The sequence below is a fragment of the Ursus americanus genome, chromosome 12 (assembly GCF_024610735.1).
Source record: "Ursus americanus isolate L20-20 chromosome 12, mUrsAme1.1.p, whole genome shotgun sequence".
NCBI classification, from domain to species: domain Eukaryota; kingdom Metazoa; phylum Chordata; class Mammalia; order Carnivora; family Ursidae; genus Ursus; species Ursus americanus.
In genome coordinates, this window is record NC_142138.1 from 25,913,017 (window position 1) to 25,937,430 (window position 24,414).

The window sequence follows — 24,414 nt, forward strand, 5'->3', positions numbered from 1 at the left end:
ATTAACTCTGTGTGCGTGCATGCGTGCGTGCGGGCGGGTGTCTCATAGGTAGTTTTGCTTGGATTTTATTTGAATTTTATTCATCATAAAAATGAGAGTGATCTGCATACCTTTTAATTCAGGGTTAGCTCTTTTTCCTTGATTTTCCCTGCAGACTGCCTGTCTGTGCTTCCAAAACATCAACAACTGATAGATTTCTATACAGCTGCCTGGGCAGCTGTGGTAATGAAATGTGAATGTGCTTTCACAATATCTGAAGGCTTCTGCTTGGGGTTATAAGCAGAAAGAAAGAACTGCGTTTTAAGAAGATGTTGGCATATTCTTCAAATGTTGTTCTGAAAATGATGAAACTTAAAATAATTTATCATTCCAGGGCTGTTTTAGCTTTATAGTTTTAACAACAAGATACCCTCCCATTAAAATCCTTTGTGTTTGTGTCTTTCTCTCTCTTTAGGGCTCATTATAACAGAAGTCAGGAGATCTGGCTCTCAGAGACGGCATAGTAATAAGCACCAAAGTGTTGTTCTCAAAGAAATGAGATCCAGTCCTGCATGGGTGAAATATTAGAGAAAAGATAAAGGCCATTACGGTGTTTCCTGTGCATATAATCATATGATTTACCATGATTTAGAAATTATTTTCTGTAATTTTAATGAGACAGGTTATGTCTCCACTGAGTAGGAGGAATATTGTAGATTATTTTTTGCATCATATTAATCTGACCATGAGATAATTCTTTTCTAGAAAAAGGGAGGTAGAGTCTACATAAAATCAGTGTGATCAGACTCTGTGTTTTTATTACTTTCCTGAAATACACAGAGCTGATGATTTTATTTTATTTTTTAAATTGAAAATTAACAATTGCTGGTCATCCACAGAGAATCAGTGATAAATAATGTTTAGAGGAACAAACTCAACAGGCTGATTCTGTGTCAAGCCTAAGGCATCCCTGTGTGTGGATTGCCCTGAGACCCCAGCCAGGGAACAAGCTAGAGGCCCAAATGTCACTGCTGGAAAAATACAATGTATTCCAGAGTCAGTCGTTCGGGGTCCTGAGGCTGCCAAGAACACTCTGCGTCAGTTGGCATAGAGAACGTGTCGGCACAGAGGAGGCGTAAGGGAAGAGCATTCCCACCCCATCAGGAACAAAAGGAGATGGCTCTTATAAAATACACAGATCTCAGAGACTGTAACGGGGGTGTCCAGTTAATGAAATACTTGTTAAGAACCATAATGAGAGGCAGCAAATACTATTTCACCTCAATTCGCTGCAACCCTTTAAAGTGAACATGTACAAATCTTAAAATCTTTAACTGCCACAGGAAAATTTGCCTTAAAATGCAACTCAAGGGGAAACATGGTCGAAAGCACTGTTGAGAAATACACTTGTTTAATCTTTTTCCTTTACAATAAAAATCCACAGTCTCTCAGACAACATTTAACAACATTATAGGAGAGTATTATATTTCTGCTTGCCCCAAAATGTAATATATTTCCTCTGTATTTCTGCTTCAACCTTTTAGTCTCAAGCTTTATTCCAGGAAGGTAGTTCTGAAAACACCTGTCTTTTTGAGAATGAAATTTTATGGAATCATTGATTTGTCCTATTTAGGAGTAACAGAAATTATTTTCCTCATTTAATATAGAGTTTTACTAATTTGTCTATTTTGTTTTATGTGAGTTTGTGCACCATATTTAAAGGTTCCTAACCCCAGGGGAAATCTTAAGTGTATCACTTAAAATAATGTAGTTCATGCAGGTAAATTCTATCAACAGTTATTCAAACTCAATACCCAGGGATCCATACACTTAAACTATGATTTTTTTTTTTTTAACTTTTGGATAGAGTCAGCATAAGCAGTGATGCTCTTGCTGAAAGATCAAAGGTTTTCCCCTCAGCACAGACATACAGCTGAGGAAGCTCTGAATTTTCTCTTTAAAAAAAAATTTTTAAGATTTTATTTATTTATTTGCCAGAGAGAGAGAGCGCACAAGCAGGAGGAGCAGCAGGCAGAGGGAGAGGGAGAAGCAGGGAACCTGACGCAGAGCTCGAGCCCAGAACCCTGGGATCGTGACCTGAGCCAAGGGCAGACACTTAACCAGCTGAGCCACCCAGGCGCCCCCCCCCCCATTTTTTTTTAATTCAAGTACGGATAATAGTGCTGTATTAGTGCAGGTGCACACTATAATGATTCAATAATTCTGTACATTTCGCAGTGCTCATGAAGATGAGTGTACTCTCAATCCCTTTTACCTATTTTACCCATCCCCACACACACCTTGCCACTGGCAATCACCAGTTTTTCTCTGTATTTAAGAGTCTGTTTTTTTGTTTGTCTCTTTTTTCTTTGTTTGCTGGTTGGTCTTGTTTCTTAAATTCCCCTTAGGAGTGAAATCATTTGGTATCTGTCTTTCTCTGACAAACCTATTTCACTTAGCATTACATTCTCTAGCTCCATCCATGTTGTTGCGAAAGATTTCATTCTTTTGCTGAGTGATATTTCATTGCATATATATTCCACCTCTTCTTTATCCATTTATCTGTGGCTGGGCACTTAGCTTGCTTCCATATCTTGACAATTGTTAATAATGCTGCAGTAAACATAGGGGTGCATATCTTTTTGAATTAGTGTTTTTGTTTTCTTTGGGTAAATACCCAGTAGTGGAATTACTGGATCATATGGCAATTCTATTTTTAACTTTTTGAAAAACCTCCATACTGTTTTCCACAGTGATTATACCAATTTATGTCCCCATCAACCGTGCATGAGGGTTCCTTTTTCTCCATATCCTCACCAACATTTGTTATTTCTTGTGTTTTTGATTTTAGTCATTCGACAGGCATAATGTGATATCTCATTGTGGGTTTTTTTGTTTGTTTGTTTGTTTTTTAAGTAGGCTCCATGCCCCAGTGTGGAGCCCAACATGGGGCTGAACTCACGACCCTGAGATCAAGACCTGAGCTCAGATCAAGAGTCAGACGCTGAACCGACTGAGCCACCCAGGTGCCCCTCACTGTGGTTTTAATTTGCATTTCCCTGATGATGATTGATGCCAAGCATCTTTTCATGTGTCTGTTGGCCATATGTATGCCTTCTTTGGAAAAATGTCTATTCAGGTCCTCTGCTCATATTTTAATTGGATTCTCGGTTTGTTTTTGGTGTTGAGGTGTATAAGGTATCAGGTATCAAATTAGAATTGGTTCATTTGTTTCAGATCCAGTTTTGTACCAAGCACTACCACACATACCTATTTTTCTAGGCGTAGAGGTTGGGAAATGTTACAAATGTTACAAAGATTATATAAAACCAGGGTCTTCTTCTTAAAGAACTGATGGTTGGGGGTATTTAAGAGTAAGATCCACATAAGAAACACATTTTAGGCTGTATTTACTGGAGTAGAAGCCAGCTCAAGCTGCATGTGTGAGCTGGCATGAGGTATGTCTTCAGGAACTGGACATTTTTCACCCAGTATTCATTTTTATTATTTTTTAGAGTCTGATGCCAAGGGCAAGGAATCTGGGTGTCATGGTTTGGGTTCCTTCAGAAGTAGACCCTGAGGATTCCAGGGCATCTAGTTTCTTAGGAGGGATTCCAGGAAACACTTTTTGAGAGCAGGGAACAGGGACAGGGAAGGAAAGACAGACAATAAATGACTTCATTCACTAAGCAACCAGAGTTAGGTCTCCCTTGCATTCTCTTGTCAGTCATTGGTTATGGGCTGCTTCTAGGGCTCATTAATATCCTTGCACTTCTGGCCTGCCCCATGCATGTGAAGAACAGGCCTTAGTAGCCAGAGAAAGCCCTCAGGTATTTGCAGGTGCTGACAGTGGTGTTTGGAAGGTGCATACAGAAATGGTGAATGTAGAGAGCATGTGGGAGGACACCAACAGTATCTGCTACAAGAGGTCAGAGATAGAAGGTTCAAAGATCTTGGATCAATCTTACTTTGGCAGTAGAATGAAATAATATTTTAGACTGAGGTTAACACAGAATATGAGGCAAATGTTACAGAAAGCAGTTTTTCTTTTGGAAATACATTAGGACGACGACATCATTTTGTACACTGGCATACAGTTTCTCAATAGATCCAACTCCCAGGTTTATGTTAAGCATTGGAAAGAGCTGTCTCTGCAGTTGAGCAGATGAAGTGGTTGGCTTGCATTTGGGGGGCAATGTTGTATGAAAAAAATACTGTCTTTAAACATTGGAATCACATTCATTCTTCGAAAGGCACATGAGACCTGAGACTGAGAAAATAACATAACTCCTGTTTTCACAATGAATTTAGGGCATGTGCTCCTCGAGTGGAATCCTAAATGGAATTACCTGCACTCTTTCACTTCTCTTTTTTTCCGTGGGACTGAAGTTAAGTAAGTGCAACTTAAATATGCATAAGATGTGACTCCATTTATATCTAAAGACCAAACTTAATGGAGTCATAACTGGGTCCACTCTCTAGGTGTAATTGGAAGGTGTGGCATGCTTGGGGCATGGAATGGATTACAACCACCTTTCTTAGCAATCAGTTAAAGCTCTTTTAATGATTAACATGATAAATTCGGGAACTAAACAGATATAAAGGATTAGCTACCAAAAGGTAAACTTCGGACTCTGCTTTTCAAGATAAAACACTAGGACTAGTATTTAAACAATGCTGTTTTACAGTAACAGTGGAAGAAATCGCAGATCTTCATTCACTTCTTACTTCCTAGAATAGGGATTAGGGAAAAACAAGAGTTGAGAGGTGGGAATGGAGAAAATGGGGAGAGAAAGATAGTGGAAATATACTAATCCACATGATTACACCTCATTGGTCCTGTCATTTGGAAATACATTCTAAGTGGCGGTTCTCCGGGGGGGTGTACTTTTCTCCCCTAACCTCCTAATAACCCCTACTGTTCTTAACTCTGGATTTCTGTCATATATCTTTTATCTGAGCCCCTAACTGGATTAGAGGAATAGGACTGAGACACTGAGATGTTGGAATGTATACCCCGTAGAGCCTGAAAAGTTCATTATGCTACCACTGTGGTCCCCAATTCCTAGCTCAGTGCCTGACACATAGCATGTGATCAATACATGACTATGTATGGAGAGAATACATGGTGATTATTAAGGTGATTTTCTAACTGGTATCTAGCCAAACTCCCTGATTTCCAAGTTCTAAGAGCCCCATGGGAAGGACTTGAAACCTGTCCATAGGAAATGGGGTTTAGAGGCATTTGACAACAGGGGAAGGGGAGACTTAATGGAAAGTAGTGGCAGGGTCATGGAAAGAAAAGTTTGCATGAGTTAAAAGGAATGTGCTGTGATGGAAAGTCAGCAACTGTGCTGAGTGAGGGAAGGAACAGCGGTTCTGCACAAGTAGGAGACAACACTGCAAGGCCTTTCTGATTTCCCAGGCAGACTTCAGGGCTTCCTTTCTCTGTGTTACTATCTTTTATATATAGTGTGCTTTCACTTTCACATGTGTTACGTTGTATTGTCATTACTTTTTGTAGGCCTAGCTTTCGGTTCTTAGCCCTAAGGTAAGTGCTTGAGATGCTAGGAGCTAGTGAGAGAGATAACAGGACCTTTTAACTGCTTTCTAGATTGTGCATAAACGCTGCCTGTGGACAAGGCATGGCAATTCTTCCCTCAAACACCTTCTGTTTTCTCATGTGCTATGCCTTTGCACCTGTTACCTCTACTTGTGATGCCTTAGATCTGCTAGTCTGCTTGGCCAACTCCTACTCATCTTTAAATCTCAGCAGACACGCTGTGTCCTTTGTGAAGCCTCTGATTAGGGGACTCTCTTCTGGTGTTCACACCCCATAGAGAGCCCTCACTGTATTGTATTGTAATACCATGCTTGTGCCTGTGTGCCCTCTGGGCTGTTAATGGGGGCTCTTTTCAGTTCTGCCTCCGTAGTCTTCATCATTCCTGCAGATTCTGCCATGGCTACAAGGCTTACTGAGAAAGAACTGTCTAGAAAGTGCTTGAGCAGTTACCTGTGTCTTGCAATAGTATGGACAAAGGAGGGAGCGCTTTCAGAACTTAGAGCTTTGGCACTGGATTTAGAGTCAAGTGTATATGCAATCTCTGAACTTGTCTTTGTTCCCTGCTCAGAAACCCTTTCTCCTGCCACTTTCAGCCCACTCTATTCTCTCTGGATATGGTTTCCATGATAATTATCTTTTCTCCCCTCTTCTCCTGTCTTATCAGTGGGGGTAGGCAAAGGACAGAATATGGCCCTTATGCACCAGAATCTGATAATGCTGGGGTAATTAGTTTGTTCTCAGAGATACGTGATGGTTCTCATGTCTCTAACTCCATAGCTGTAAGTCTCTGAGGACAGGCACTGGGGCATTTTATATTTGTATCCCTAGTTCCTAGGGATTTATTAGCTGAATAAGTGGCTAAGACTACATAGTTGTTTGGCGATTTCCTTACTACCCCGAGCCTCTAGCATTTGAATGTGAACCACCTCATGCTGAAGGATGATAAACCTTAGCATCAATGTTCAGTTTCTGACCCAGCTAACATCTAGAAGTTAGGAAACATTAATTCTATCCCTTCTCAGCCAATATTTGGATTTATGGCCAGAAAAGAAGTACTTTAGTTCCTTGAAGCATTTACCTTCATCTATAAGACAAGAACTATGGCTTCCTATCACTTAAAATTGGAGGGATTTACTGACCTTAACCAAATGGTTATCTAGAATTAGCCATGTATTATACTTTGCATTCCTAGGATTTTTATTCTTTTTTGAAACATGATCAGCCACCATATGTTATTTGAACCTTTTAGCAACACAATGAAGAAAGTGAGGCAGTTATTATAAACTCAAAAGGTAAGTTTAAAAAAAAAAAAGACCCAGGGAAGCCCTGTGACTTTGTATAATCTTACAGCTAGTTAATGACAGAACCACCTCATTTTTAATACATAGGCAGAACATTCAGAACATTTCTTCAGCTCTTAATGTGTGCCAGGCCCTGTTGTATGTATGATATATGTATTAACTTATTAATGTCTTTATGATAACTCTCAGAAGTAGGATGGTAGGCTGAAATTTTGTCCCAATTCTTAACTCCTCCCTGTCTGGTTCTTCATGTCTTTGCCATGGTTTCATTGTGGGAGAAGCATATGCCTTCACTCTTTGGCTTGGCCATGTACCTACTCTGCCCAATTACACGTGGGCCAGCATGATATAGGCCTCAGAAGGCCTTGTGTGTTTTTCCTCTTCCTCCTGCACCTCTGTCATTGACATAGGAGAAACCTGCCCAGCAAGGAGGAAGGATGCCCCGTGCAGAGCCGCCCCAATTGATGCATAGACTTACAGTAAAAAGCAGAGCTGCCCCAGTTGCTGCAATGGGAACTAGAGAACCACTCCTACCCCCAAGCCAAGCCCAGCATAGATCAGCTAGACCCCAGCCTATGGCAGATCTGTAAGCATGATTTTTCTTTAAACTACTAAGTTTAAGAGTAGTTCCTTAGATAGCATTATTGTGGCAATGGGTTGCTGACATACATAGGTAATATTATTTGTTATTCCTATTTTATGGATAAGGAAATTGAGGCACAGAAAGGCGAGGTAATTTGCTAAGTGTTGCTCAGTAAGCAGAGGATCTAGAATTCAAAGTCAGGTAGTCTGTCTCATAGCCAAAGTTCTCTAATCCCACACACCGCCTCTCTAATATTCTAATGGGAGTAATTCTCAAAGGATATTTAATTATTTGGGAATTCTGTTTTGAAAAGGGAAACAGAAAGGCAGTGTGTTCTAAAAAAAAATCTGCAAGGATGTTAAAGTTAGACATTCCCAGGTTCAAATCTCAACTCTGCCACTGACTGGCTATGTAGCTTTGTGTAAATGATCTGATGACTCTGAATTTTAGTTTCCTCAGAAAGATAATAGTCGTGAGTATTCATCACTTAATCAGTCCCATTCACTGAGCACCTCTTCTGTACTAGGTACTGTTCTAGGTACTCACAATACTGAAATGAGTAATACTCAAATAGCTACAATCTAGAAGCCAAAACAGACAGTAGGCAGCAAGACAAAGGAGATGGTAACTATGTGGTATAGGACAGATCAAGAGCATGGATAATGGCGCCCTAACCTTGTGTATTTGTCAGGGTTCTCCAGATAAACAGAACCAATAGGATATATAATGCCCTATTTATTACAAGACTTATTATAAGGAATTGATTCGTATGATTATGGAGGTTGAGAAGCACAAGGTCTGTAGTCAGTAACATGGAGGTCCCCAAAAGCTGATGGCATAGTTCTACTCTGAGTTCAAAGCCTGAGAAGCAGGACAGCCAACAGAATAAGTTGAACTCTGAGTCCGAGTCTGAAGGCAGGATAAGACAGATGTCCCAAAAACAGGAAGAGAGAATGAATTCTCCCAGTCTTTTTTTTTATGTGTGTGTAATAATTTTTTATTGTGATATGTTAGTCACCATACAGTACATCCTTAGTTTTTGATGTAGTATTCCATGATTCATTATTTGCGTGTAACACCCAGTGCTCCATGCAATATGTGCCCTCCTTAATACCCATCACTGGCCTATCCCAATCCCCCACCCCCCTCCCCTCAGTCTTTTTATTCTATTCATGCCTTCAACAGATTGGATGAGGCCCACCCACATTTGAGAGGGCAATCTGCTTAATCAGTCTCCTTTTTTTTTTATTATAATATTTTTTAATTATATTTCGTTAGTCACCGTATAGTACATCCCTAGTTTTTGATGTAAAGTTCCATGATTCATTACTTGCATGTAACACCCAGTGCACCATGCAATACGTGCCCTCCTTAATACCCATCACCAGCCTATCCCATTCCCCCACCCCTCTCCCCTCTGAAGCCCTCAGTTTGTTTCCCAGAGTCCATAGTCTCTCATGGTTCATTCCCCCTTCTGTTTAGCCCCGTCCTTCTTCTTCCCTTTCTTCTGCTACCGATCTTCCTACTTCTTATGTTCCATAAATGAGTGAAACCATATGATAATTGTCTTTCTCTGCTTGACTTATTTCACTTAGCATTATCTCCTCCAGTCCCATCCATGTTGCAGCAAATGTTGAGAAATTGTTCTTTTTGATGGCTGAATAATATTCCATTGTATATATGGACCACATCTTCTTAATCCAGTCATCTGTTGAAGGGCATCTCAGCTCCTTCCACTGCTTAGTCAGTCTCCTGAGGCGAATGCCCTCACAGATGCTCTTAGTATAATGTTTAACCTAAATATCTGGGCATCCCTTGGCCCAGTCAAGGGAACACATATGCTGATTTTGGAGGTGGTCAAGGAAGGCTTCCCAGAAGAGGTAGCACTCACTACTGAGTCTCATATAAAAATTGTATGTGTAAAGCATTAGCCTAATATATATTAGATGCTCATTAAATTCCAGTTTTCTTTCTCTTTCAAAAGTCATAAAAACAAATATTACTTTCTTGGCCTACCAAGAACTTTTCGGGCCGTAAAGCATGGGGGATTTTTTTCTCCTTATGTGCTGAACTAAAGAAATGCTGACTCTCTTGCTGATGATGCGGGTCATGGGCATGGTTCATTTGTAATTGCACAACATAATTCTACCCCCAAATAGAATGCTTTTTGATGGTGTTTTAAAATCTCCAATTGCTTTTACTTATGAGGTGAATTTACAGTGAGTTATGTTACAAGGTAATTTAACCTGACAAGACACACCATACTAAACATTCACAGACACAGTTTTGTTTCTCCCTCGAGAAGAACCTGTTAAAGTAGAGTGGTAATCGCTGCAACAGGATCAGCATGGGGGAGATTGATCACACCTAGAAAAGTGACCTCTTGGAGTTTCTTTGCAAAAGGCACACCTTTCCTGTTGATTGATTACACATCAGGGTGACCATCCCTGGATGGGAAAACCCAGTGTGGTCCTTACCTTCTGCTGGCACAGGCACTTTTTTTTTGTTAGGGTTCATGAAAGATTGATGTCAGCAGCTGTGGTGTAGGGTCTCAAATATTCATGCCATGAAAATCCAGCTAGTTTTGAACAGAGAGAAAAGGATTTATTACCCATGCATATAAATACAATAAGCTCAATTCGAAATGGTGATTCAATTTGAATAAACCCACAGAGGGCAGTCCTCTTCAGAATTGTAGAGAAGGGGACTGAGATGTAGTCGTAGAAGAGGCCACTACCCTCTACATCCTGTCCCCAGCATGCCTCGGGTTTCTGGTGTATCGATAGTTTCCACTTCTCAATTTTTATTCCGGATCAGTACTGTTTCACTTTCATACAACAGCTGTTCATTAAGGCTCGCTCCATCCTCCACCCCAAGTTGTCAGTGTCATCACCTGACTAATAGTTACTTATCCTCATTCCTTGAAGAAATTGACACTGGCTTCATAGTCTTTTTCTTCGCTGCATTTCTCTCCACCTTCCTGAGTAACTTCAGTATATCCACAAAAATAGTACATCCATTCCAGTCTCTCTCAACTTCAGGGAACTTTACCTTTGTTTCCTCACTTCCTAGAACATGTCAGCATCTGCTGTCATTCACTGACTCGATTCTGAGATATTAATTTAAAACATCCTAATCTCTGACCACATCTTTCTTTTCCTATTTTTGTCTCTTCCTCTATTACCATGGCTAGGTTTATCCAGGTTCCTAGGACCGCTAATCCCTTGATCCTTTTACTTTTCCTCTGCCAGCTCCCTCTCATTGTCACTTAGTACCCAGTTTAAATCCTATTGTTTATTACTTCAAAAATGGGGGAGGGGAGAAGGAAGCCATTATCTCAAATTCCTTGTCCTGTTTTCTTATGTCTCAGCCATCTGGAAAATCTTCAACTTTAGATCAATCTGATTTTTTTCCCTTTTCCTTATCCAGGATGCTGAACATTACAAAACAAAAATGTTAATCACACAATTCTGAAAGTGAATGCCATTTAAGTGCTATTCGTGCCAATTAATTTCACAATCTCCAACCTCAAATGGATCAATACCACCTAAAATTTCTTCTGTGGATCCCTCTTAACTTTTTGTACCACTCTGAACACCAACTTTTCAAAACGTTTCCACTCTTCAAACATCCATACATCCTGTCTCTTCCTTTCAGCAGATGACTCTGTCTCTGGCTTCTTAAAAAAAAAAAAAAAAAAAAAAAAAAGGGACAGAGAGAGAGACTCATTAGATTGAAACTACTTCAAACTTCTGCCACCTTACCTACAAACTTATTGCATTCAACTACTTCTTCCTTGTTCTTGTATCTTTCATCTCTCAAATGCAAATCCTGTTTTAAAGCTACTCCTCCATTATTCCATATCCCTTCCCTGTCATCATTGTTTTCTTATCGAATACATCCAGTCTCTTTTTTTAATTTAAATTTAATTAATTAACATATAATATATGATTAATTTCAGAGGTGGAGTTCAGTGATTCATCAGTCTTATATAACACCCAGTGCTCATTACATCACGTGCCCTCCCCAATGTCCATCATCCAGATACCCCATCCCTGACCCCCTCCCCTCCAGCAGCCCTCTGTTTCCTATGATTATGAGTCTCTCATGGTTTGTCCTCCTCTCTGATTTCATCTTGTTTTATTTTTCCAATTTCTTGTAATAGAAACTTCATTCTCTGATTTATCATTCTTTCTCGTTTTCCACATTAGACAATCACTAGGACCTGTCAAAACTACCTCTGAAATATTTCTCAAATTCATCTCTTTTTCTTCATCCTACTGCCACTGGGTTGTTGCAATAGTCTTTTTATAACCAGCCATTTGGCCTCCAGTTGTACCTCAATCCAATCTGTTCTTTGTATCTCAGCCAGAGTGATTTTTCCAAATGCCAACATGACTTCCCAGTTTAAAATCTTTTCGTGCTCCACATTGCCTTTAAAATAAAGTTCAGAGTCTGTAAGGCAGCTTGCAAGTTTTCCATTATCTTGTAAGCTTACCTCTCTTGCTTTCTCACCAACGCCTACCACCTCACCTTGATAACTAAGGTGTGAGCCAATTGAATTTCCACAAAGTTGCCACTCCTGTTCTTACTTCATGGTCCTTGCACTTGCTATAGCTTTTACCTTTTTTTAAACCTCTTCTTTACTCCACTTCAGGTTTTAATTTCGTTCCTCCTCTGTGAACTTTTAACTGAACCCTCCTTTCAAGACCCAGTCAGATATCCCTTTTATGTTTTTCCATTGCACCATGTATTTCCACCATTTTAATTCTTACCACACTGTATTCCCATTGTTTTTTTCTGTGCTCTACCACACTAGACAATGAATTTGTGAAGGACAAGAGTGGTCTTTTTTCACTGGGTTATCCCTAGAGGGCTTGGTGCAAACTAGAGGCTCAATAAATACTTGTTGAAAGAAAAAAATTCAGTAGCCTAGTGACAGTTGCTATGGTATTTCTGTGTACTGATTATAGACAGGCATAGGTCGTTGGAACCCCCAGTAGGCAGGTAGTTCACTTAAAGAAATAAAGAGGAAATGTGGGCAGCTCATTTACCATAACATGGAAGAGAATCAAGAAACACAATCATGGCAAATTTTGAGTTCATCTTCATTTGAATATCGTCTTTACTTTGGGGAGTTTTAATGGTTTCTGATATTCTATGACATTCATCTTTATACTCTTTGTTATGAATGGGATGGTTCTTTACAAGATGTTTTGTTTTGTTTTGCTTTGGAGGGTTGTGGGTAAGGGAAGACAATCTCTTATTTCTGAAATCATTTTATGCCAGAGAGATCTTCAAATATCATGAGAACATGTAGTATTTTGTTTTTGTGCCAGGTGGTTAGGCTTCATTCAACAGTAGCATTTTATTAGAAATGTACTATCACAGGTAGTTTCCAGGAGGGCATTTGATATGGATTGTTATATGGAAAAGAAATTTTCAAATACTCATTTCTGTACTTAAAACTCTTGGATAAAATAGCAAATGTATAGGTGGCCTAATGGGACCATTTAAAATTTTGTGTTGCAAATAGTGTTGCTAAAGAGAACTTTTAGGTCTCCCATAATTCTGGGTTGTACCCACTCACTGCTAGTTTTAGTCAGATTTCAGGGAGGGTATTTGACAATTGACTAGTAATGAGGTTTAGTGTACATTTTATGTAACCTTCTATCAGGTAGGCCAATTAAAATGTTACATCTGAAAAAGCACATATTCTGATTTCTGCCTAGGGATGTAATACATTAACTTACATTTGGACATGCTTTTGCTTTATACCCTTCAATTAATGACATCTCCCAATTTACTCTCTTGGGCTGCTTAGCTCTCTCTCCTCCTGAAGGCCTGGTGATAATAAACCCTAAACCGTGGATCTGATCCCATAAAAGACAGTTGGGATTCACTGAACAGAACATGAAAGATATGCCTTGTCCATGTCCACGGCTTGGCTAGCCCTTTTTCAGTTGTGGTCAAAAAAACCAAAAGTGAGATTGGATGGATTTTTTTCAAGGGCATTTTTTCCATCTGGAAAAAAATGAAGCAAAGCAGGCTGGCTAAGAGGAAATTATTACTGTTACTGGAACCCCTTTCTTAGTTTCCTGAGACTCCCAGGGTAAGGTAAAGAAAAATGGACCAGTCTGGCTCATAGAATCCTAGAGAACTTTATTGTGTTTATAATGACACCAGGATCATAAAAACAAGCAACATTACAAAATAAATTTAGCCCAATTCGAAGGCAAATGATTTTTCCCATAACATATTTCAATGATTTACTTAAACAGGAAAAAATGCAAAAGTAAATAATGATAACTAAATGTAAAAGTACAGATAGACAGTTAGGGGAATATTTAGGGACAGGGAAAGAGAGAGAGGAGGAGGAACATGGTATGTTTTCTATATAGCACAGATTCTTATTATTGGAATTCAATTGTGCCGTGCATTAAATCATGCCAGTCTAAGAACTGTGAATCACAGAGTCTAATTACTTGGCAGGTTTTAGGTCTGACCCTCAATTTTGGCCCTGTATGAGTCTGCTTGGACTGTCATAATATATATACCCATACATACATATAGATATTCATAGCACGGATTACATGTCTTAAACAACAGAAATTTATTTTCTCAAAGTTCTGAAAGCTGGAAAATTCAAGATCAAGTCTCTGGAAGGGTTTGGCTTCTGGGGAGAGCTTTTTTTCTGTTTTGCAGATGGCAGCTTTTGTCCTCACATGGACTTTGCTTGGAATGCTCCGAGAAAGAGAGAAAAGACAGAAATCTCTCCTTCTTTCTCTTTTCCTATAAGGCCACCAGTCCTATTGGGTTAGAGTCTCACTCTTATGACCTCATTTAACCTTAATTACCTCCTAAAGACACTATCTCCAAATACAGTTACATTGGGAGTTAGGGCTGCAACATTTGAATTTTGGGGGGGCAGACTTCAGTCCATAGCAGGTCCTAGGAAAGACGAAGATATTCCTAGAACTTAAGAATAAATGTACAGCCTGTTGCAATAATAGGGGTATGAATGTAGAGGATGGAGTTTATATAAACTGATTTTGTTACTGAGCAGTTGAAATTAGAATCCCAAATCCAACTGAAACAAATTTTTAAAAAGCAATATATAACTGGTGAAACAAAAGAAGATAAGTTGTGTGATAAACATAGAAATGTGCCATCCATTCTTCTTTCAAGGAAGGGCTTGTGGTCAAGCTTCTGGGAATGCTTTTTGCAGGCAAACTCCAGGGGTCAGCCCCTGCAGGTACCCCTTCAGCTGTAGGGAGCCACAGGCCCAGGGGTACGTGCTTCCTGGAGCAGCCAATATCCAAAGACTGATGGAGGTGAGGATAGTAACAGATTGCTTTTTCAACACAGCATGTGACAGCTCTCACGGGTCACTTTAGCTCCAGAGTTCCCTATGGGCTTGGCTGCAGCTGTTTTGGGGCACAAAGCCTGGCTCCCTTCTCCTCTGTGCTATGGGTGTTAGTCCATGGCGCACCTTAGTAAACACCCTGCGCTCTATACCTCATGTCAGAATCTGCTTCCTGAAGAACCTCACCTGCAACAGGCTATGATCCTGTTTCATCTGACTCATCTTTTAGAATCTTTATGCAGCATGATCAAAAGCAAAAGAATGAGATAACTTTATGTATATTGACAGCTAACTTTTCAGCCTGATTCATTTGACCATCACTGTTTCCAAGGATTTTTATTGTTCCTTTATTTATTTTGTTTACAAATGTGTGTGTATATCATTTTTGTAAAATTGGATCATTTTTTATAGATATCCATTTGTATGTGTAGGTATGTGTGTGTATATATATATATGTGTGTGTGTGTGTGTGTGTATACACACATATATACACTTGTTTGTATGTTTTTTGACTAAATCGTGGTCTTTCTTCCATGTCAGAATATGCTTACACAATACACCGACAGTTTCAGTTTGTCCTTGAAAACTTTTTAGCTTAAAAAATTTCAACTCTTGGGCACCTGGGTGGCTCAGTCGGTGAAGCCTCTGACTTGATTTTAGCTCAGGTCATGTCTCCAGGTCATGAGATCAAGCCCTGAGTTGGACTCCACGCTCAACACAGAGTCTTCTTCTCTCTCTCTCTCCCTCCCTCGGCACCTCCTCCTCACTCACATGCTCTCTCTCTCTAAAATAAATAAATAAGTCTTTTAAAAATTTTTTCAACTCTTCAGAAAACTTGTGAGAATATACTTTACCTAGATTAATCAATTATGAATAATTTGCCATATTTTTCTGTTTACATATGTATATTTGTGCGTATATACATCTATGTGTGTGTATATATGTATATATATATATTCTCTAGCTTACTTTTTGTAAGAATATAGTATGTAATACAAATAACATACAAAATATGTGTTAACTGTTTATGTTCTCCGTAAGGCTTCCAATCAACAGTAGGCTATTAGTAGTTCAGTTTGGGGTGAGTCAAAAGTTATATATAGATTCCTGAATGCATGGGGTGGGGGCTGTGGGTCAGTGCCCCTAACCCCGGTGTTGTTCAAAGGTCAATTGTATATATTTTTAATATATATATGTTAAATATATATCAGTTACTTGAAAGCTAGTTGCAGATCTCCATATAGTTTTTACCCTGTATATCTCCATATAGTTTACCCATATAGTTTACCTATACTTTACCACGTATTTCCCAAATATAAGAATTTTCACTTGATAACAACAAAGCACAACATAATTATCATACTCCAAATATTTAATATTGTTATGGTATGTCTAATATATAATCTACCTTCAGATTGCCTCAAGTGTCTCAAAATATCCCATTTTTTAAATTTGAGATCTAGTCAAAAATACACCAAGTTTAGTTGCATGTCTCTTTAGTATTCTTTAATTATTTCCTCTGCCTCCCTCCCCTGCCTTTTTTTTAAATTGGTCTTTTATGGCATTACTAGTTTTGAAGTGTACAGGCCAGTCGTTCTATAGAATAAGCTTCAATTTAGATTTGCCTGAATGTTTCTTCACACTTAGTCAATATTACATAGATGGTATGTCCTTCAAGGTATAATATATAAGGAGCTATACTGTGTCAATTTGTCCCATTGATGATACTGGTATCCATCAGATTTCTTCATTGCAAAGGCCCTTTTTGAAGAAGTAAATTTTAATAGAGATTTATATAGACAAAAACTCCTTACCCAGCTAAACAATTTCTTTATCTTTTACACTTCAGCTTATTTCCCCACACCATACTAATCCACATCCCATGACAAATGATAAGGACATTATCAAAAGATCTGGGGAAAGTGAACTTGTAAATATGACATTCATTCTCAACTCGGAAATGTTTTTGTCCTTAGAAGTACCATCCAGTAATTTTATCTTCTTATTGTGGCCTTTTGTCATTTTATGACAGTGTCTACCCAAAAGTACTTGGGAAATTTCTCTCATGGATCAGAGCATTCCTACCCTCTTGTCACCTTCGATATTACTAGTATCTGTATGTGTTCTCCCCAACGTCCAGTAAAACGAAAGTAGATCAGATGAACAGCAACATTACATAAATCCTATGTTTCCTATAGGGGAAAAGTGGAGATGGAAATGAACCTGAAAAGATAAGGCACAAAGCAATGTAAGATTATCACCAGACAGCCCCCTCCAAAGTTAGAAAAATGAAGGACATTGGAGACCATATTGATAAGGGAAAAAAGAAAAAGAGTGGGGCACAAATGTAAGCAAATTGACTGCAAATTTTTATGAACAGCTCATTGGTTCCTCCCTTTTATCACCTTTCGATCCTGGACAAGTTACTTAACTAACCTCCTTAAATCTAATTTTCCTCATCTATTAAATGGGGATAATTACACTCACAATGCATAATTTCTGTAAACTTTTATAAATTTTTATAAGAAATATTGGATGCTGAATTCCTAACTTCCAGCGAGTATTATACAAATGATATCTATTGTTATAACCATTATTTTTTATGGTGCTTTGTAGTAGACATACAGTAGTCACATTAGACATTTGATCTGATTCTTGAAAAACTCCCCCCCACCATTTTACAGATAAGAAGTGGAGGGTCATCGAGATTAGCAAAATTAGTGGCTTGTCAAGTCACATGTTAACAAAACATTAAAGCTGGGACCCAATCCAAGTCTTGATTTTTAACTAGCATTCCTTTCACTAAACCATGTTAAACTAAGAGTGAAGCAATAGTGCCATCTTCCTACAAGAAGAAAACCTTTCTTTTTAATGTCTCTAAAATAGGTGAGTAGATAGCAGTCCCATAGTTTATGCAACACTAATATTAATGAGAAGAAAAATGTCAACTCCAAATCATAGAAAATAAACCATTAAACAGAATTGCAAGAAACAATGTTTCTTAGAAACAAAACAATTATTTCAACATTTCCTCAGAAGATATCATCCCCAAATACATGTGTGAAGACCAAACCACTGTTTCTTTGTCTTTTTTAAGAGCTACAAGATGAGTTTTAGGAACATGATCATTAGATGTTCTAGCACTGTTTGGCAGGAATTCATGCTTGTTATAGAATAAATTATTCTTTCTGATTGGCTTTGTGGGCACTTGTTTATACTCAGGTGAATTAATAATTATGCAAACAATCAATTGTACAACTATTTTAATATGTAAACTATGTGCTAGTCTGTGCGTATGTAAGATGGCTTATGTCTGCACAATTTTCTAACCTATTGAAGGTGGGTAAATAAATACATATGTAAATGAATCAAGGAAATATTTATTGAGCCCCTACTATATATCTTGCACTGTGCGAGGCCCCAGAGATTAACAGCAACAACAAAAGACATAGTTATTGAGCTCAAAGAGATTACAGTTAGCTGGAAAGGGAAAAAAAAAAAGGAATAGACAATGAAAATATATCATGTACACAAAAGAAGTTCAGTGAAAGCTAGTTTGTGACACAGGTCACAAAAATAGCAAAAACACACCATTTCAGGATTGCAGAGAAAGAATTAGGGCCCTACTTCTTTTTCTGCAAAGAGCTGAAGGGAGTCGGTGAGATTTGTGCACCTTCAGAAGAGCTTGCTAGTCCTCTGCATCAGCCACTGGGCTGAGCCAGGGCTCTTTGGGCACTTCCCTACCTGTAATCATGTCTCTAAAAATTGGAGTTGTTTTCTTGTAGAGTCATCAGCAATAGCTTCTATTCATATCCAAGACCCTTACTTTTAGTTTAGGGACTCGTCCTTCCATATGACTTTTGAAAGTGTCCTGTCAGGGCGCCTGGGTGGCTCAGTCGTTAAGCGTCTGCCTTCGGCTCAGGGCGTGATCCCAGAGTGCTGGGATCGAGCCCCACATCAGACTCCTCCGCTGGGAGCCTGCTTCTTCCTCTCCCACTCCCCCTGCCTGTGTTCCTTCTCTCTCTGGCTGTGTCTATCTCCGTCAAATAAATAAATAAAATCTTTAAAAAAAAAAAAAGAAAGTAAGTGTCCTATCAAATTGCATGCCGATAGCGTAGTAGGTGGACTGAATTTTTTTTTTTTCCCCACTAAGTTTTTGGTCTCTGGTTGCTTTTGTCATAGAATAAAGATAGAGTAGAAATGAAAGTGTTCAGAGCAAGTTAGGCTGATGATCAAAGGTCATCAAGATGTGTTCTGATACCTGGAAAATGTGGTACCTCCAGTATGACTTTTTTTCCCCGATCATCTGTTTAATTAAACAGTCAGAATCATAGGAGTCCTACATCACAGCTCTTTATGGTTTATTAAACATTTTCCTACATTACCTCATCCTACAACAACCCTGCAAAATAGGATGGGCAGCCTTTTGTCCTTCTCTGACAGATGGGGAAGCTGAGAGACAGCATGTTGATTTAGTTTGTTCAATATCACATGTAAAGACCAAGCTGAGAGCACAACCCAGTTATCTCAGGCTCCAAAATCTTTGCTGTGTTCACTCCAGCACACCAGCTTCAGGAGGTGCCATCCCAAACCCTCTGGTGCCTTGTTCGCTCCTTCCTTGTCTTCCACCTCTGCTCCTTCTCTATCCCTTCTCTTCCTGCCCCACCTTTCCCTTCCTCGCTCCACTCCCCATTTCAAATTCTTTGCCTTCCCTTCCCTTTCCTTTTATTCCCCTTCTGCCTCTTTTTCTCCTTCTGCTCAGAATTTATCGCTAGACTAACACTGGCGGCTGATCAAACTTGCCCCCACCTTTAATGGTTTGGACCATCAGGGCCCTCGATCTGAAAGAAGTATACTGAAAATGTTATATTTACTGTAAAGTCACAAACCAGAATATATAGAATATCTTGGTTGGAATGGAAATTTGATTATTTCTCATTCTTCCACTGGGCAGTTGGTTTCCTTAGGCCTAATATTCAAACTATGAAGGGCAAGGGACTGGTAGCCAAGGCCGCAAGGGACACTGTGATTGAGAAAGAGCAGAGGAGAAGTGATACGGGTCTTTATAAATTGATGGCTCTTGCAAACAGTTCCCGATGTTGTTTTCTGTCTGCTCCTGCCCATTTGTGGGAGAATCAGCTCAAAACAAGGCCAACTGGGAACATCTGTGTATGAAAAATAACAAAAATTCCATGTGTGATGTGAGAATGACTTTATTGCTGGTGCCCTTCTTGGAAGAAGAGCTAAGAAGCAAGAGACTGAACAGAAAAGTCATTGTAAGCACAATATTCCCATTCTTCTCCAAGCATGAAGTAATGAATCTTCCACTTCTTCTGCCTGTTTTGTTTCTGCCTTTTTAAAATAAAGCACTTGTTGAGATTTACATTTGAAACAATTTTTGGAAATAACTGGAGCATGCAATCACTTGAGTAACATGCAGAACGTTTAGTCTCCACGTCTGCAGAGCTCCAGAATTGCCCCTTTTGGAATTTGCAACTCATCCTCCCATCTGTGCATTTGGTCCCCAGAGACCAATGCAAAACAAAAGAGATGAACGTCTTTGGGAATCTTTAGGTCTTTGAACATTAGAACCACTGGATCTAGAGTCAAGAAAATTCTGAGTTCTGGCTCCAAGATCTGCCTCTAATACTCTGTGACCTTGGAAAAAACACTTAATTCCACTGCAATTTCTTTATCTGCAAAATGAAGAGACTAGACGAGGACAACATCCTATGATTTTAAGATACCATAAGAACAGTCTGTTTCCAAAGCCCTGAAATGTGGTAGGCCACTTGGGTAGACTAAAATCACTTTCTGGTTTATCTTTCATTGACTTTTACAATAACATTATAGTAGAACAGATGTTTTTGATGTTTAATGAATGATTGATATAAATTGCCGTAATAATATTGCTTTACTGTTTTCGTCCTGGTTCATTAGCTGTCATTAAAGATACCATGTGACTTGTATTTTGCATGTGCTGTGACTTGTATTTTGCATGTGCTGTGATGTAATCATCCAGAAGCTGTATTCCTTCCCCCACCAAAAGATCCCCAAGTCTACCATTTGAATCAATGGAGGTGTGAAATTCATTTTCAGATCATCTCTTTAGGAGATCACAAGGTCATTGGCTCTCATCAAGAACATGGATGAGGAAAACAAGATACTGGAATAGAGCAAGAAAGAGAGAAGCCAATTCCCACTGCTCCCTGAAGTTTAAATAGTTCCCCTGTGGTTTCAAGTTCAGTTCTGTTCTGCTTTTAATTTAAAACCATTCTCTACCAGGCAACTGATTTTTGCTAGTCTCTTGGGTGATTCTCTAAGACAGATTTCACTGTATTCTACCCTTGTGTGTGCACTTAGCTCCCATTAGCAGTAATGGGTGTTACGCATGTATAGCTCCCATTAACAATAATGGAAATTATACGTGTGCATCCATAGGAAAGTATGCTCCCCAATGTTGGAATTTTTTCAGGAGGAAAAGTACTCCTTCTGCAGCATTTGGCTTTTGTTTTAGGCTCTCTATTGTGGTGACGATTTGTGCTGCAGAGAATGAACACCGTGTGGAAGACTGCCAGCCTCCCTGTGTGCAACCTGTACGTTATTTTTAAAAATCTTGGTTTATAATATTTTTTTGCGTGATTAAAACAACAGTCAGGCAAAACTTGTTAAAGAAATAAAACAGCTCCAGAGCATTTAATAAAAGGTCAGGGAGGGGGCTCAGTAAGTCCTTTAAAGCCAGGAATTCTGGTAGTTAATATTACCTGTTTGAGGGTAGCAAATATAGATTTGAACAGGTGGAGAAAATAATTCTTCAAAAATAACCGAATGCTATTTATGCAGACCATAACAACCTTCCTCCAGACGAACATGGTTTAACCCAAGGAGGCCATTTCTGTCATAATACAGTGTTGAAAAACGGTAGGCCAAAGGTGATATTACAAGGGGTTGTGAATCATCAGCATATTAATATTGGAACAAATCCTACAAAGATAAGATATTTAACTTTAATATGAAGTCAAGAATATGATTTATGTGTGCAGTGGCAGAATGCACTTAATATTTAAAATGTTTCTGGATTATCGAAATGATGGTCAAAGTATTCCTCTCTTCTGAGAGTGCCTTTGGCTGAATGCCCAGTACTGTTGTTCATCTGTGACGGAAACTGGTCTCTGTCTAGACTTGGATCCCCCCAGCTCTGCTTAGAGACGAATGAAGGCAGATCGTGTGTAAGGCTTGGGCTTTGGTAGGAAGAAGGAGGCACATAGAAGGCCTTGGTGTGTTTGGGAGTACAAACATTGGGAGAGATACATCTAAGTCCAAATGATGACTCTGTCCCTTGGGACTCTGAGTCCAAGTTTCCTCATTTGTAAAGTGACGATCATAATTCTCATCTTCTAGTTGTTGTGCGGATTAAACGAGGTCTAGCATTGCATTAGCTGAACTATTATTAACCTAACTAGGGGGATAAAATTTGACAGTATTAGAAATCAAAACATTTCTCTAGCCAGATAATGTTGACTAGCTTCTAATTATCTCTAACCTGTTGTATATTTTAAACACATACTTTATTTTTTCATTATTTAACCATAAACATGCTTATCATAGCCTGTGCTTCTAATTTTAGGGGAAGGATAAACATAACAATATTCTTAGGAAAATAATCCCAAACACACAAGCTGACACTTACTTTATTATTTTATTTATTTTTTTAATTTTGTTATTTTGGGTGGGGGAAGGAAGAGGGAGAGAAGAAAATCCTGGGCTCAATCTCACAACCCCAAGATCATGACCTGAGCCAAGATCAGGAGTTGGACACTTAACTGACTGAGCCACCCAGGCACCCCAAACACTTTCTTTATTTTTAAAAAAATTTTTTAAAGATTTATTTATTTTAGAGAGAGAGAGGGAGAGTAGGGGGAGGGGCAAAAGAAGAGGGAGAATCTTCAGCAGACTCCCTGCTGAGCGTGGAGCCCCAGGCAGGGCTCATCTCAAGACCTATGAGATGATGACCTGAGCTGAAGTCAAGAGTCAGATGTTTGACTGCTTAATCAACGGAGCCACGCAGGCGCCCCTACTTTATTCTTAATACTAACCAAAGTTTAAAAATTATAAACTCTAAATTTTTAAAGAATTTACAGCTACATAGAAACCTAAATTTCTTTTTTGAGGGTGGTGGGGACTTAATGTTTTCTTTCCCTTGTTGACTCATCACTGCGATAGTGAATGAACAAGAAATTTGTGAATAATGAAGTTCTTTGCAATATTTATACACAATTCTATTAGTGTCTTAAAATATTGAAATATTGTGTAAAAACATAGGTCTTACCCTTTCACATATTAGATTCAGTAGTCCCTTAGCATGTTACATTAGAAGGAGAAAGAGACCATGTGTGTGACCACAGGCATGATACTTCATCTCCATTAACAGCAGTTTCTTCATGTGCAAAGTGAAAATAGTTGTGTTTACTTTATCAGCTGGTTTTGAAGAGTAAATAATATAACATATTTATAAAGGACCTTCTGTGGTGCTTAATTGTTGCTTCCCTAAGCAAGCCCTTGAGAATGAAGAGAGCAGCCTTAGGAAGTTACCACAGTTGTGGGCTATGGGCAGCCAGCACCACTGAGGTACTTTGGGTCCTGAGGAAACACTGGGATGGGAAGTGTAAGTATTCATGTGAATGAGAAAGATTGTAGAAGGTGATAAAGGATATGTATTCTACTGATTACTCAGGCTTACCCGGGGCCAGCATAGCTAGCGGCAGTATGGACATGCCTAGAGTCTCTTCAGAGTAGTCTGCCCTAGTGCTGAGAGGGCAAAGCTTGTCTCCAATGATACTAGGGCAAAAATTCCCTCTGCTTGTCCTGGGATGAATGGTGAATTACAGCCTTATCATGGATAAGGACTGCTTTGTGTAATTCCTAATTTTTTGGAAGGATTCATTTTTTTTTCTACCAGACAAATTGCATTTATTAAATAATGATTGGACCCCCATTTTTATGACATGTATATCTGTCAATCAGGATTTATGATTAAGTCTAGGTAGTCGGTGCTTCCACAGAGTTAATATAACCTGTCTTGTAAGTTGAAAAAAAAAATAGCCCCTAGAGTCTTCTCTTAGTACATATTTAACTTATGATTTTATTATTTTTTTTCCAAAACACTGAATATAGCTGTGGACTGCTAAAGATCTGTAAACTTGAACTTGTTACTATTGCTTACAGATCATTGCATAAAAGATCTGTGCTCTTAACTATAGAGAACACACTGGTGGTTACCAAAAGGAGGTGGGCAGGGGGATGGATTAAATGGGTGATGGGGATTAAGGAGTGCATTTGCTATGATGAGCACCAGGTGATGTATGGAAGTGTTGAATTACTATATTGTACACCTGACACTAATATTACACTGTATGTTAACTAATTGGAATTTAAATAAAAACTAAAAAAAAATTAGATCTGTGCCTGCTAATTTGCTCAGGTTGGGACAGAGTCACTAGGTGACTGGTAATTGCTACCCCCAACACTCTTTATATTCTGATCATATTTTTCTTTTATAGAACTTATTTCCACCTGCACCATATGTTTTTGTATATTATCTATCTCCACGAAGGTAGTGACT

At 38.9% G+C, this 24,414-nt stretch overlaps 1 long non-coding RNA gene across 5 annotated transcripts in view; it reads left to right on the top strand.

Moving 5' to 3' along the window:
• LOC123795315 (uncharacterized) overlaps nucleotides 1-24,414 on the top strand; it is a 139,523-nt gene that overhangs the window by 77,833 nt on the left and 37,276 nt on the right. The window contains exon 5 of one of the 5 annotated variants that reach the window (XR_015726264.1): nucleotides 21,310-21,388. The exons of 3 other annotated variants lie outside the window; for them this stretch is intronic. This is a non-coding gene — a long non-coding RNA (uncharacterized LOC123795315). One more of the 5 variants, XR_015726267.1, reaches the window with a different exon arrangement.